At 35.5% G+C, this 13085-nt stretch overlaps 1 non-coding gene across 1 annotated transcript; it reads right to left on the bottom strand.

The window, feature by feature from the left end:
- Positions 1–2169: 2169 nt before the first annotated feature.
- Positions 2170–2276, bottom strand: LOC128292447 (small nucleolar RNA R71). Its single transcript, XR_008282432.1, has one exon. It is a non-coding gene; the product is annotated as a small nucleolar RNA R71 (small nucleolar RNA).
- Positions 2277–13085: the final 10809 nt, after the last annotated feature.

Below are 13085 nucleotides of genomic sequence, written 5' to 3'. Positions count from 1 at the left end.
TGTATATGGCTTACTAAGCTTTTAAAGCTTACTTTGTGTGTTCTTTCCTTGTTTTATAGATAATCGAAGCTAGCTCAGATTCGAGGATCATCAGGAACATCGTCAAACTATCGATCAACTTGTTGGTACTTTTGAAGCTTTGTATATATAGTATATGACATGTATAGGCTAGTGTCATTTTGGTATGTTTTGAACTTTGAATTTAGCCATGTGAGTTGGGTTGTAAAAGATGTTCTTGATGAAGTTGAATTTGAGTTATATTATGAGTTAATATGTGATATGTGATGTATTTATGATGCCTTATGTTTTGATAGACATGATATGGTTATTTTGATGGGTTGATGAATAAGTATTTAGTAAATTGTTAATGATGGGTTATGGTTTGAGAAATGGTAAATTTTGGTATATTTTAAGATAATGTTTGGATGCCATTTTGGTTTAGTAAATGCTTGATGATTTGGGTTATGTTTAAATGTGGATATTAGTTAAAGTATCAATTTGATTTGGCATGTTTTTGGTTGTGCAATTGAGTAGTGTAAAGGATGATGTATAAATGGCATGAAATGTGTATGAAATAGCATGTTTTGGTTGCCTATTAATGTATTGAAATGGTACCATTTTGGTTGTTAGGTGTGCATGAGGAAAGGGTGGCAAATTGGCTTTGCAAATAGCCTATTTTTGTCCACACGGGCAGAGACACGGGCTTGTGTCTCAGCCGTGTGCAACACATGGTCATGCTACATGGCCATGTGTCCCCTGGGGTACCCTTTGAATTTAAGCAGTATACCTTATAGGTTTGACACGGTCTAGACACACGGGTGTGTCTACTGGCCGTGTGTGGCACATGGGCTAGCATTTGGGCATGTGGCTGGCTGTCTGACCCAAGTCAGTAATCCCTCCAATTCTCCCACGTCCATGGCACACAGGCTTGTCTCCAACTGTGTGGTGCAAGTCAGTATGTATGCCCTATTTTCACACAGCCTGTGACACGGGCGTGTCTGGTGCTTGTGTGAGGCACACGGCTTGTTCACACGGGTGTGTGACCCTTGAATGCTTGAAAATTTTATAAGTTTCCCAAAGTTTGCAAATGTTATCGGGTTAGTCTCTCGTTTAAGCATGTTTTAAGGTCTCGTAGAACCTTATAAGGGACAACATCATTATGTTAGATTGATATTTATGTGAAATTGAATCATGTATGAGAAATGTATATTATATGTTGTGCTTTGATCGGTAATGCTTTGTAACCCTATTCTGGAGACGGATACGGGTTAGGGGTGTTACAGGTCAGGTATGAGGTGTTACAATAAGTTGTATTATAATAATAGTCAAAGGGTATGGTTATAATTATTTTTCTCACCACCAGAAGTGGAAAAATGGGGATAAGAGAAAAACAAGAATTTTTAAAGGAGTGGAGATAGCTTCTGTTATCGATGTGGTATGAAAGACCATTAGTTACGTACCTATCATACTCCTACACATTAACTATAAATTACATCTTTTTTGTGGATTGTGACACTAATTATTGAACTATTGGATTTCTTACGAGTAATAATTCTCCTTACCACTAGAAATGGAGATATAAAGATCAATAATAGAGCAATAAGAGTTCTCAATGTAACCCTTTAAAGAAGAGAGACAATTTATGAAAAGTCATTGGTTATGTACCTGTTGACATTTGAAAATTTTATTATTCAATTAATATATATTAAAAGGAAGGAAATATATGTCCATAGCTAAGGCAATAGTGCATACTATCCTTAAGAACAGAAAAACATTTTTCTTGTTTGGTAATGACGAACCAATCTTCGGTGTTACAAAATTAATTTTAAGGCTGAATAGCTAATATATTGTTACACTATGTTTAATGTGGTAAAGGAACATGTTAATATTTCATAGTACAAGACTAATTCAAGGCTTCAGAATAGCTAATACATTATTATCCAAAGAAACAAAGTGATAATTAATACACTATGTTCTAATCAATCTCAAATAAATTATTTTGTTTTAAAAGGATATATTGAATATGCGCTAAGTTTGAAACTGTTTACATATTCACTAAGGGATAGTGCAAGAGCTTGGCTAAATTCATTGCCACCAGGTTTGATTTCTACATGCCAACAATTGGCAGAACGCTTCCTAATGAAGTACTTTCCACCTGGCAAGAATGCTAAGTTGTGAAATGAGACCACTACCTTGCAGCAAATGGATGACGAATCTTTGTATGAGGCATGGGAAAGATTAAAAGAATTACTACAAAAATGCCCAAATCACGAAATACTGGATTACATCTTGTTGGAGACATTCTACAATGGTTTTAACACACACATTCTACAATGGAGCAGTTCTTTCTAAGTCTTTTAATGAGGCATATGAAATTATTGAAAAGATAGCTAGTAATAGCTACCAACGGGAACCGAACCAAGCCGCCATAGGATGTAAAGTTGCAGGAGTACATGAAGTTGATGCACTTACATCCCTTGCAGCTCAGGTATCCTCTATGTCCCTAATACTTAAAAATCTTACTACTAACAGTTTCAATAATAATCTAACAGGACAGTAGACTAGCCAATTTGAAAACATCTCTTGTATTTCTTGTGGAGATGGACACATGTTCAAAAATTGCTAATCAAACCCAAAGTCCATCTACTATATGAGAAATCCAAATCAAAATAGAGGTGGGTAGGGACCACATTCCAACTTCTATAACCTTTCATGGAGAAACCACTCGAACTTCTCTTGGAGTAACCAAGGAGCTAGACCTAGTAACACCTACATATAACCCAGATCAAACCAATCGTCAGCATTTACCCAGCAAGTACAAAAACCACCACAACTCGAACTTACCCATAGTTTGGAGAACTTGTTGAAAGCGTAGATGGAAAAGAATGATGCAATGTTTCCAAACAAAGTGGTACTAATTCAAGACCAAGCAACACTAATTTAAGGTCAAGCAACAACATTAAAAAACTTGGAGAATAAAATAGGTCAGCTAGCCAATAAATTACGAAAAATACCACAAGGCGCTTTGCTTAATGACACGAATAACCCAAGAAATCCAAGCAATAAGCATTGTATAGCAGTCAATTTGCAAAGTGGAAGAACATTAGAGCCCAATGCTGTCGAGGTCGAAGATGAGCCTATTGATACTTAAGAAAAATAAGAGGTTCAACCAACTGCTGAAACTTCAATTTTGTAGAAACTAGAATTTGTGAACTCTGACGAGGTAACACCTAAACTTGTCAATTCTAATAAACTAACATCTATGCCAGATGTAAAAAAAATGTTGCAGAAGAATTGTCTAGAATAAGTTAAGAATCCTCCACCACCCTACCCTCAAAGACTTTAGAATCAGAAGCAGAAAGTCTAGTTCAAGAGGTTTTTAGATATACTCAAGTAGCTTCATATCAATATCTATAACAACCCTAACCCGTATCCGTCGTCGGACTAGGGTAAAGAGGCATTACCAGACACATTGAAACATTTCACATTCATTTCATTAACATCATAGCATCATGGTTATACATCATTATAGAGTCCTTTATGTAGGTCAACAAGACCTTCAACATGCTTTAGAAAAAGGTCGGGACCAAACCGAACACATACAAAATTTTTCAAAACTTTTCAAAGTTACACAGGTCACACACCCATGTGAACAGATCGTGTGCCTAACACGGGATTAGACACGCCCATGTGTCTAGGCTGTGGCAAAACAGGGCATACATACTAACTTAACTACACAACCACAAGACATGCCCGTTTTCCTTGGCCGTGGTTGAAACTGACTTTGGTCACACGGCCGACCACACGCCTGTGTGTCCAGCCCGTGTATCCTTCGAAATGGCCACACACACTTATGTGGTTGTGTACCTCACACGGCTACCAAACATGCCCATATGTCTAGGTTGTGCTTGAGACTGACTTGTATAACTAAGTTACAGTAGGCACACGGTGGAGACACAAGCCCGTGTGTTCAACCATGTGGGGTGAAATTGGGCTTGATTTAAGCCACATTTCCCACCTATCTCAATCACACCAAAACCACAAAATTTTGCATCATTTATAGGCAACCAAATCAACCATTTCATACATATTCTGTAACATCCAAATACCATCCAATTCACTACTCGATTCCACAATCTAAATATACCAAAATCATTAAAACTCACATAAGTTCCAAAAGTATAATCTCATCATCTTATCACCTATTTCATACCACAAAATTTACCATTTCAACATTTCACAATTAAACTATCACATAAGCAATATATACATCATATAACTTACTTAACAAACACACCATTTAGGCCAATTTAAGAGGCCATACAAATCAACATCTACAAGCCACAACTCATGGCTAATATTTATAACACAAAACATGCCAAAATGACACTAGCCTATACATGCCATATACTATATATACAACTTTCAAAATGATACCAAAATAAATGTCCGATAGTGTGATTGATGTCACTAACGATCCCCAGATCCGAGCTAGCTTTATAACACTGTAAAACAGAGAACATTTCACACAGTAAGATTTACAGCTTAGTAAGTTCATGATATAATACATTTAACTCATCAATCCACTAATTCAATCTCTTAACTAACACTTAATATTACTCATCACATTACTCATAATTATTCAAAGCTATATCTTACTATCATACTACATCTTTAGGCATATGATAAGCATTCACAATGCTATATAATGCAACTCATTTCATCATTCATTTACATAGGCTCTCATCTATATCATACACAATATCATCAACCACATAGGTTCCGTGTATACCTATACCATCACATTCTTACCTATCACATTTATCACTTTAATGCTCAATGCACAATGTCATTCAATCATTTTTAGACGTTCTATGAACTCACACACTTAGTGCCAATTAATTAGCCGAAGCTATAATAATATCACACACTTAGTGCCATTTCATTAAATCAAACTTATATCAGTATCGCACACTTAGTGCCATTTATTCAGTCATTGTTGATATAATCTTGCACACTCAGTGCCATTTTAATAGCTGTAGCTATTTCATTTCTCGCACACTTAGTGCCTCAAATTCAATTTATATTTCACATACTCCAACTTCTCAATTTCATTTCTATTTCTTCCATCACATATAAACATTATATAAACAATATGTATTATACACAAACTTACCTCGGACATAAAAATGACGATATTAGTTGATCAATCGAGCACTTTGTTTTTGCCTTGATCTAGGTCCGAATTTCTCCTTTCTTGATAAATAAGTATTCAAAATTAAATCATTTAAGCACTAACACATTCAATTTAATACATATACTGTAACAGCCCGATTTTGGGCTTAGTCAGAACTATGGTTTCGAGACCAAAAATTTGAGGCTGAGAAATTATTTTATTATTATTTTAGTTTCATGGTATGATTATATGAGTGCAAGAAAATTTTGGTGAGTTAATTTTAGCGATTTCATGCTTAATTATGAAAAAAGACTAAATCGCATAAAGTGCAAAAGTCATGTTTTATTAGCTAAAGGTGTAAATTGAATATGAATCATATTGTGGAGGTTTTTAAAGGAAAAATAGACCCTTTTGATAGAGGTGGCCGACCAGGGGAGACAAAGAAATAGAAAAGTCAACATTTGGTGAAGTTAGGTGATAAAATTGAATAAAATAAAACAAATAGGAAAAGTTGTCATTTTTCTCATCTCTCTCCTTCTTTCTCCACTGATTTCTTTTCAAGAAAACAACCATGGAAGCTTAAAACTTTCAACAACCTTAAACTCTTGCAAGTAAGTCTTCTTGATGGTCTTTCTTGATAATTTTTGTGTTTTTGGAACCCCCAAAGCTTAATCTAGCTATTGAGGGGACTATTTTGCAAAATGGTTGAGAGTATAGGGTTTTTCCATGAAATAATATATGTTTTTAACTGAAATTTTATGGAAGAATATGAGTTATGTTTGTGGGATAAACAACATTTGTACAGTGATTTTCATGGAAATCACCTAAAAAGATCATTTTGTAAAAGTTATAAAATAGGTTATAATTGTGTGAAATAGTGGAAATTTAAGGGTTTTCATAAGAGTAATAAATGGTCGGTTAGGCTTGGCTAATAAGGAAATTCGATAAAAATCGATTTCTGGGCCTAAGGGTAAAATGGTCATTTTGCCCAAATTATAAATTATTAAACATTTAGATTTAATTGATACTTAAATGACTAAATGTTTCCATTTTAGATCAAGAAATACGAAAATTGGACTTGGACCGGGGAAAGGCCAAGCTTTTGGATTAGGCCGATTAGTTGCTCACATTTTGTAAACCAAGGTAAGTTGTATGTTAATAATGCAACTATATTGTTATGATGTGTGATCAAATTGATATTTCATAAATTATTTTGATTGTGGATATGAGTATGCATGTTGAGAAATTAATGTAATAAAGACTCTCGGTTGAACATTAGGAATAAATTTGGATATTCATGCCATGACATTGGGTGATATGTGTGCCAGTGTAAGACATGTCTGGGACATGCATCGGCCACATTATGAGAGCCAGTGTAAGACATGTCTGGGGCATGCATCGGCATTGAGACGAGAGCTAGTGTAAGACATGTCTAGGACATGCATCAGCCTTAAGATATACAAGCTAGTGTAAGACTTGTCTGGGACATGGCATTGACACTGATAGATGAGAGCCAGTGTAAGACCTGTCTGGGACACGTCATTAGCCTCGATATATGAAAGTCAATGTAAGACCTGTTTGGGACATGGCATCGACTTTGATGTGCTAGCCAGTGTAAGACCATGTCTGTGACATGGTGTCGGCATCTTATCCCATGTTTGAGGCTATCGAATATCTAGTAGTATTCCAAATGGTTCAACGGGAGATTTATGGTATATATATATATAGAAATAAGAGAAATTATGACCATATGGTGAGTAGTACAGGTACCTAAATAAGAATTTTGAAATACGAGCTTCATTTACGTTGTATGTTTAGTAAGGAAAGAAAGTGAGTAAGTTATGCTTATGACCATCTGTGTATTTTTCATGAAGTATGAATGTGAATTCAATCAACGTTGTATGCTTGGTGAGAGATGAATATGAACAATTAATATTTATGAATCCTCACTTTCATGTGCAAATTGAGTTATATTGGGAGTATGATCCCTTATGGTAACTTGTAGTTATTTATTATTTCATTATTTACATGCGACTGACTAAGATTTATACTTACCTCTTTTCCTTTCCATTTTCTTTTAGTGCCACCAAAGTAGCCCATGGATCATCGCCTTATGTTGGACAAGCCAGTCACACTATCCTTGAAGCATTTGGTATAACTAGTTTTATCAGTTTGATTATGGCATGTATAGGAATTAGTCTTTTTGTAATAGTCACATTGTTTTAGGCCAAACGAGTGGCTTGTCATAGCTATTGAGTCATTTTGTATAATGCCATGGATGGTGGCTAATATTGGTTATTCATAAATACATATGATGATCTTCTTTTGGGAATGAGTAAATTGAATGATTTTGTATGTTGTTGAGTTTGTTTGTGAATAAGTAGAGTGGCCCTAATGTGTGAAATGTTCGGTTGGGGGCTGATTTAGTCATATGGTTGTGTGTGAAATTGGTTTGTCTTGGTGTAGTATAGCTTGGTACAAGTAAAGGTGGCAAAAAGGCTTGGTAAATAGCCTATTTTTTTCCACACATCTAGGCACACGAGTGCGTGCCTAGGCCGTGTGTGACACATGGTCAGCCCCATGGGCGTGTTTTTTGACCATGTGTCTCCTGCACCTCGAATTTGCAAGTCAGTATGCATGGTAGTAAACACACGGCCAAAAACATGGTCGTATGTCTTAGCTGTATGGAGGACACAACTGTCTGTCTCAGCCGTGTGCCTTGGCTATGTGCACCTAATTGGTTGCTGACGTCAGAAACAGAATGTCAAGGTTTTACACATGGGTTGCGACACAGGCGTGTCATGGCCGTGTGAGGGGTACGGGCTATAGACACGGGCATGTGCCTGGCCGTGTGAAAACCCCTGTAGGTTTGAATTTGGAATTAAATTCACACAGGTTTGGGACACAAGCATGTCCCCTTGTGCTTAAGCCGTGTGAACCACACGGGCCTTCAGCACGGCCATGTCAAGATGGCCACACGGCCATGTCGCCTTTCCACACGGGTGTGTGCGCTTGTTTCAAGTGGCATATTTCAAAGTTTTCAACGGTGTTCAGATTAATCCCGGATAGTTTCCTAAGTGTGATTTGGGCCTTGTAGGCCCATATTAAGAATTTCTAGATTAATAGTGGAAAGTTTTAAATTTGATCTAGTTTTTATAACTTGAAAATGATTGTTGCATGCATTTAAGTCAGGTAATGCCTCGTGCACGGTCCCAGCCCTGGACTTGGGTAAGGGGTGTTACATATACACATACAAATTAGCCCTCACATTTTCACATTTAAACACTTTAGTCCCTAATTCATAAAATCACAAAATACACAAAGTTTCCTTATACACATGCCTAACCGGATTTTTACCCTAGCTCATACAAGCCCACACATTTCATTTATTTCACATTTTAGCCCCTCAATTTCTCATTTCAAAATTTTGTCCAAATTACTCAAATTCATCAAAAATTCCAATACAAAACATGATAATCTAACACATATATTTCATATACTATCATCAAACTTCATAAAACTCATAATTTCATCAATGGCTCAACTCAAAATCATCAACAATTTTAGAAATTGAGACATGGGCTTGCTAGAACACTTAACAACGATTACAAAAACGTAGAAATTATCAAAAACGAATTAAAACACATACCTTAATTAGCCAATATAAGTGCCGAAACCCTAGCTTGCTTATTCTTTTATTTTTCTTTGATTTTCGGCAATGGATGAACATAAAATGGCTTATTTTCATGCCTTTGTTTAATTAAATCAACATTATTTAGCCATTTACCAATTTAACCCTTATTAATATCATTAAAATTCCACCAACTAATTTCCATTAATGTCTATACATGAATTCAATGGTCCATTTACAACATAAGGACCTCATATATATAAAAGACATAGCAATTTAACACTTATTCAAAAAGAAGGCCAATTTTACATTTTACGCGATTAAGTCCTTTTTCAAAATTAAGCACACAAATGATAAAATTTTCAAATGAAACTTTCACACAAATCAATTCACATATTATAAGCACAGAAAATAATATTAAAATATTTTTTGACTCGAATTTGTGGCTCTGAAACCACTGTTCCAACTAGGGTCTAAAATAGGCTGTTACTATATCCCGTTAGTGGAAGCTCTTGAGCAAATGTCAAATTATGTTAGGTTCATGAAGGACATCCTACCCAAAAAGAAATTACTTGAAGAGTTTGAGTCTGTTGCATTGATGAAGGAGTGTAGAGCATTCCTACAAGATAAGTTGCCCTAAAAAATGAAGGATCCATAAAGCTTTACCATACCAAGCAACATATGGGATTCTTACTACGGAAGGGCTTTATTTGGTTTGGGATCAAGTATCAACTTGATGCCAATGTCTGTGTTTAGGTAACAAAGGACTGGTGAGGTCAAACTAATGATGATTACACTCCAATTGGAGAATAGGTCATTGGTACATCCGAAAAGAAAAATTAAGGACAAACTAGTACGTGTAGATAAATTTATCTTTCCTATTGACTTCATTGAGTTGGATTTTGAGGCAGATAAAGGAGTTCCTGTCATTCTGAGGAGACCATCCTTAGCAACTGAAAGAATGCTAATCGATGTACAATGGGTGAACTTAGCAAGAGGGTGCACGATGACATAGTTACTTTTAATGTCTTCAATGCTATTAAATCCCCTTATGAGATTGAAGAATGCTCTACTGTTTCCAAGATGGAATCACTAGTACCCTCTAGAATTGGAATGCATGTTATTAAGTGATCCAATAAATGACGATGAAGATGATGAATGTTTGATTTTTTTAGAAGCAGATTAAAAGAAATTCATTTCTAAATAGCAGTTTGATTCACTAGAATTTCCATCAAAAAGATTCAAGGCACCAAAAGCATTCGTTAAAAAGCCACCTGAATTGGAATTAAATGAAGGACGGAGGGGGTTGACCCAATATTTGGTATTTGATCCAAGAAAATTCAAGTTTCAATGGTTAAAGGCTAGAGTCATTTATCCCGATTCCTACAATCATTAGGTAAACACTGTTGAACGTAGAATTGAATAGGATGAAATTACTATGATTACGGATGACGAAAATGAGTTGATTTTGACAATAATAGACACAAGTTGTGTAACGCCCCGCCCGGTGAAGCTTTAATGTCTAGATATTGTTTAGGTAAATAATGCAAATGAGATAAGTTTTGAATAGGTATAGTGTTAGAACTAGACCAAGTATAAAAACCCTTTGAGCACGCCTGTGACACCTTAATGTTGGCGAGCACTAGGATGGCACATAGTGATCAAGAAGTGTGATTGGTTAGGAAGGATTTTCCCAAAAGCTTTGATGGCACATGGAATGGCTGGACTTCGTTATAGATCAGGGAAATGAGCTTTATGATGCGAGTTTACGTTAGCAGTGTAGAGTATCCTATAATATTTGCTTTGAGCCAGTCAAGATGGAAGAACAATAGTCAGGAACCAACAAAACGAGAACTGAGATAGTTAAGGACCAAAGGTAGTTACTCGATTAGCTTTCTTAGAAACTGTAAAATTGGATAATGACACCCAATGACTGATGTGACGTTTAACAAGTTCCAATAAATACTTGAGTTGTAGATTGTCTAAGTTACGAATTTAACCTAGATCGTTAGACGAATGTAAACTGAAAAGAGAAGCAATGAATACAGATTAGTTGTCACAAAGGAGATTCAAATAAAATTAAAATAAAAGAAAGATGAACCGACTGAAAAAGAGTCCAATAGAGAACAAATTAGGGTTTCTTGGATGGAAAGAAACCATCCTTAGACGTCAACAAAGCGCGCCAACCAGATTTGGAAAAAAAACAGATTTGTTAGAAGTGATTTTAAAGACAAAAGTAAATTGTTTTATGCAAGAATGTTTGAAACAACAAGAAAAGATTAAAACTCCTAATTTTGATGTGTTTCTTAATGGAACAAGATAGGATAACATCTCTTTTCAAGCAATTTTAATGTCGAAAAAAAATCAATAAAATCAATAAGCCAAAACAACAAGAACTAAATTAAAATAAACAAGAAATGATAAATCAATTGTTCATCTATAAGGGTAGACTTCCATGCTTCTTATAGGCCCCCAAAATAAGTTTTCCTAACCTTAAGGGAATAACTAACATGACAACTCATCAAATAAAAAAATAAAATAATTCTAAGTGTGGACTTTTAATGGGAATTCAGCCAAAGAAATTAAATGGGATCCTTGGGTTGAATTCTTACATGATGATCCACCTATTAAAATAAAATTGGACCTATAGTTTAAATATTTTGCAATTTGGGCCACTTTGATAATTTGGCTTGATATTAAATTAAATTACTTTCCAAACTTCAGGATGGGCTTGTAGACATCTTAATGGGCCATTTTTCAATAACTTGGTCTAATGATCCGTTTTCTTTCGAAATTGGCCCGTTCAAGCTCATACATGAAATCCAATGCTTCTTGGCTGCAAGATTCGATTTCTTGGACCAAGATTTTCAAGATTTAAAATATTGATTTTTTTGATTCTTGAAATTGTTTTGAAACAACAAAATTGGACCAAGATTCTATTTCTTGATTTTTTTGAAAACAAAAAAGTGAATCTTGATTTTCCCGTTTAGTCTTGCTCGGATTTGCATGGCCTTTGACCTCATTATTAGGCTTTGAGGAAATGTGGGCCCATCACGTTCATGAGCTTGATTTTGGGCCTTGTAACTCATATCATTCCCCTTTTCCTTAAAAATATTCGTCCTCGAATCTTAAACATCAAAAGGAGATAAGTCAGCAATATGAAAAGTAGAACTTACATTGCACTCACTGGGTAGATCTATTTGATAGGCATTGTCATTGATCCGCTTGAGTACTTGGATAGGCCCATCGCCGCTAGGGCCCAATTTTGTAATAGCCCATTTTTAGTGAAATCGAAACAGTGGTTTCGGGACCACAAATCTAATGAATAAATTATTATTTTATTATTATTCTTATGTTTATGGGATTATATTAGGGCCATATTAAAATTTTATTAAGAAATTTTGATGTTTGCATGATTAATTAAATGAAAAGTGTAAAAGTTGAGTTCTAATAGTTAAAAGGGCTAAATTGTAACGCCCCAAATTTTGGGCCTAGAAGTATTAGGTTTTGAGAATGGGTACAGTTAGGAGGCAACACATAAATGTTTAGTTGTGCAAGTAAGTGACACACAACTGTGTATCTACTTCAGTGGTTAAGTGTTCTGGATGTGTCTGATAAGTCTTGGGTTCAAGCCTTAGCTTGTATAAAAATTTTGTTTCTTACTTGACTTAACCCTGTCTCTATTCAGTAGGCTTCTTAAATAAATATGGGTATTTTATGACATAAAAAGCCTGCTGGTCTGAGGGGTATGTGGCATGTTACCTATGCCAGAAGGCTGAGGTTCGAATCCTGATGAAGGCAGTAGGGTGTAAGATATTGATGGAGGGATTTTAAGAGGGATTTGGAGAGGAAATTGTGGGGAGTTGAGGGGAGTAGTGTTGTGATGAAATTTAACTTTGGGCACTCAAGAATTTGGCCTAAGTGGTATGCTTCTCATTTTTCGATTTTGCCTGCTCTTTTCTGATTGAAGGCCAATTGTGGTAGGGGTTTCATTCGAGTATTTTTCTGTTTCATTTATTTCATCTTTGACAACCATTTCTTTGGTCGATTACCCCCTATTTCATCCGCTCTCAATTTTCCTTTCTTCCAGTGGCAGCCGAATACCTCTTTTCCCTTTCTCTCTATTCCTTCGAATCTTTTCGAGTGTCCCTCTTTGCATTGTTAAAATCAAATACTCTTCCCCTCATTTCTTTCTGTCAGTTCTCTACTTTTTATGTTAACCGAATATTCCATATCAGGTTCGAATGTACATTTATTGTTTTCTTCCTCTTTCGACTG

This window comes from Gossypium arboreum, chromosome 4, assembly GCF_025698485.1.
Source record: "Gossypium arboreum isolate Shixiya-1 chromosome 4, ASM2569848v2, whole genome shotgun sequence".
In the NCBI taxonomy this organism is placed as follows: domain Eukaryota; kingdom Viridiplantae; phylum Streptophyta; class Magnoliopsida; order Malvales; family Malvaceae; genus Gossypium; species Gossypium arboreum.
This window is presented reverse-complemented; position numbering and strand designations above follow the sequence as displayed.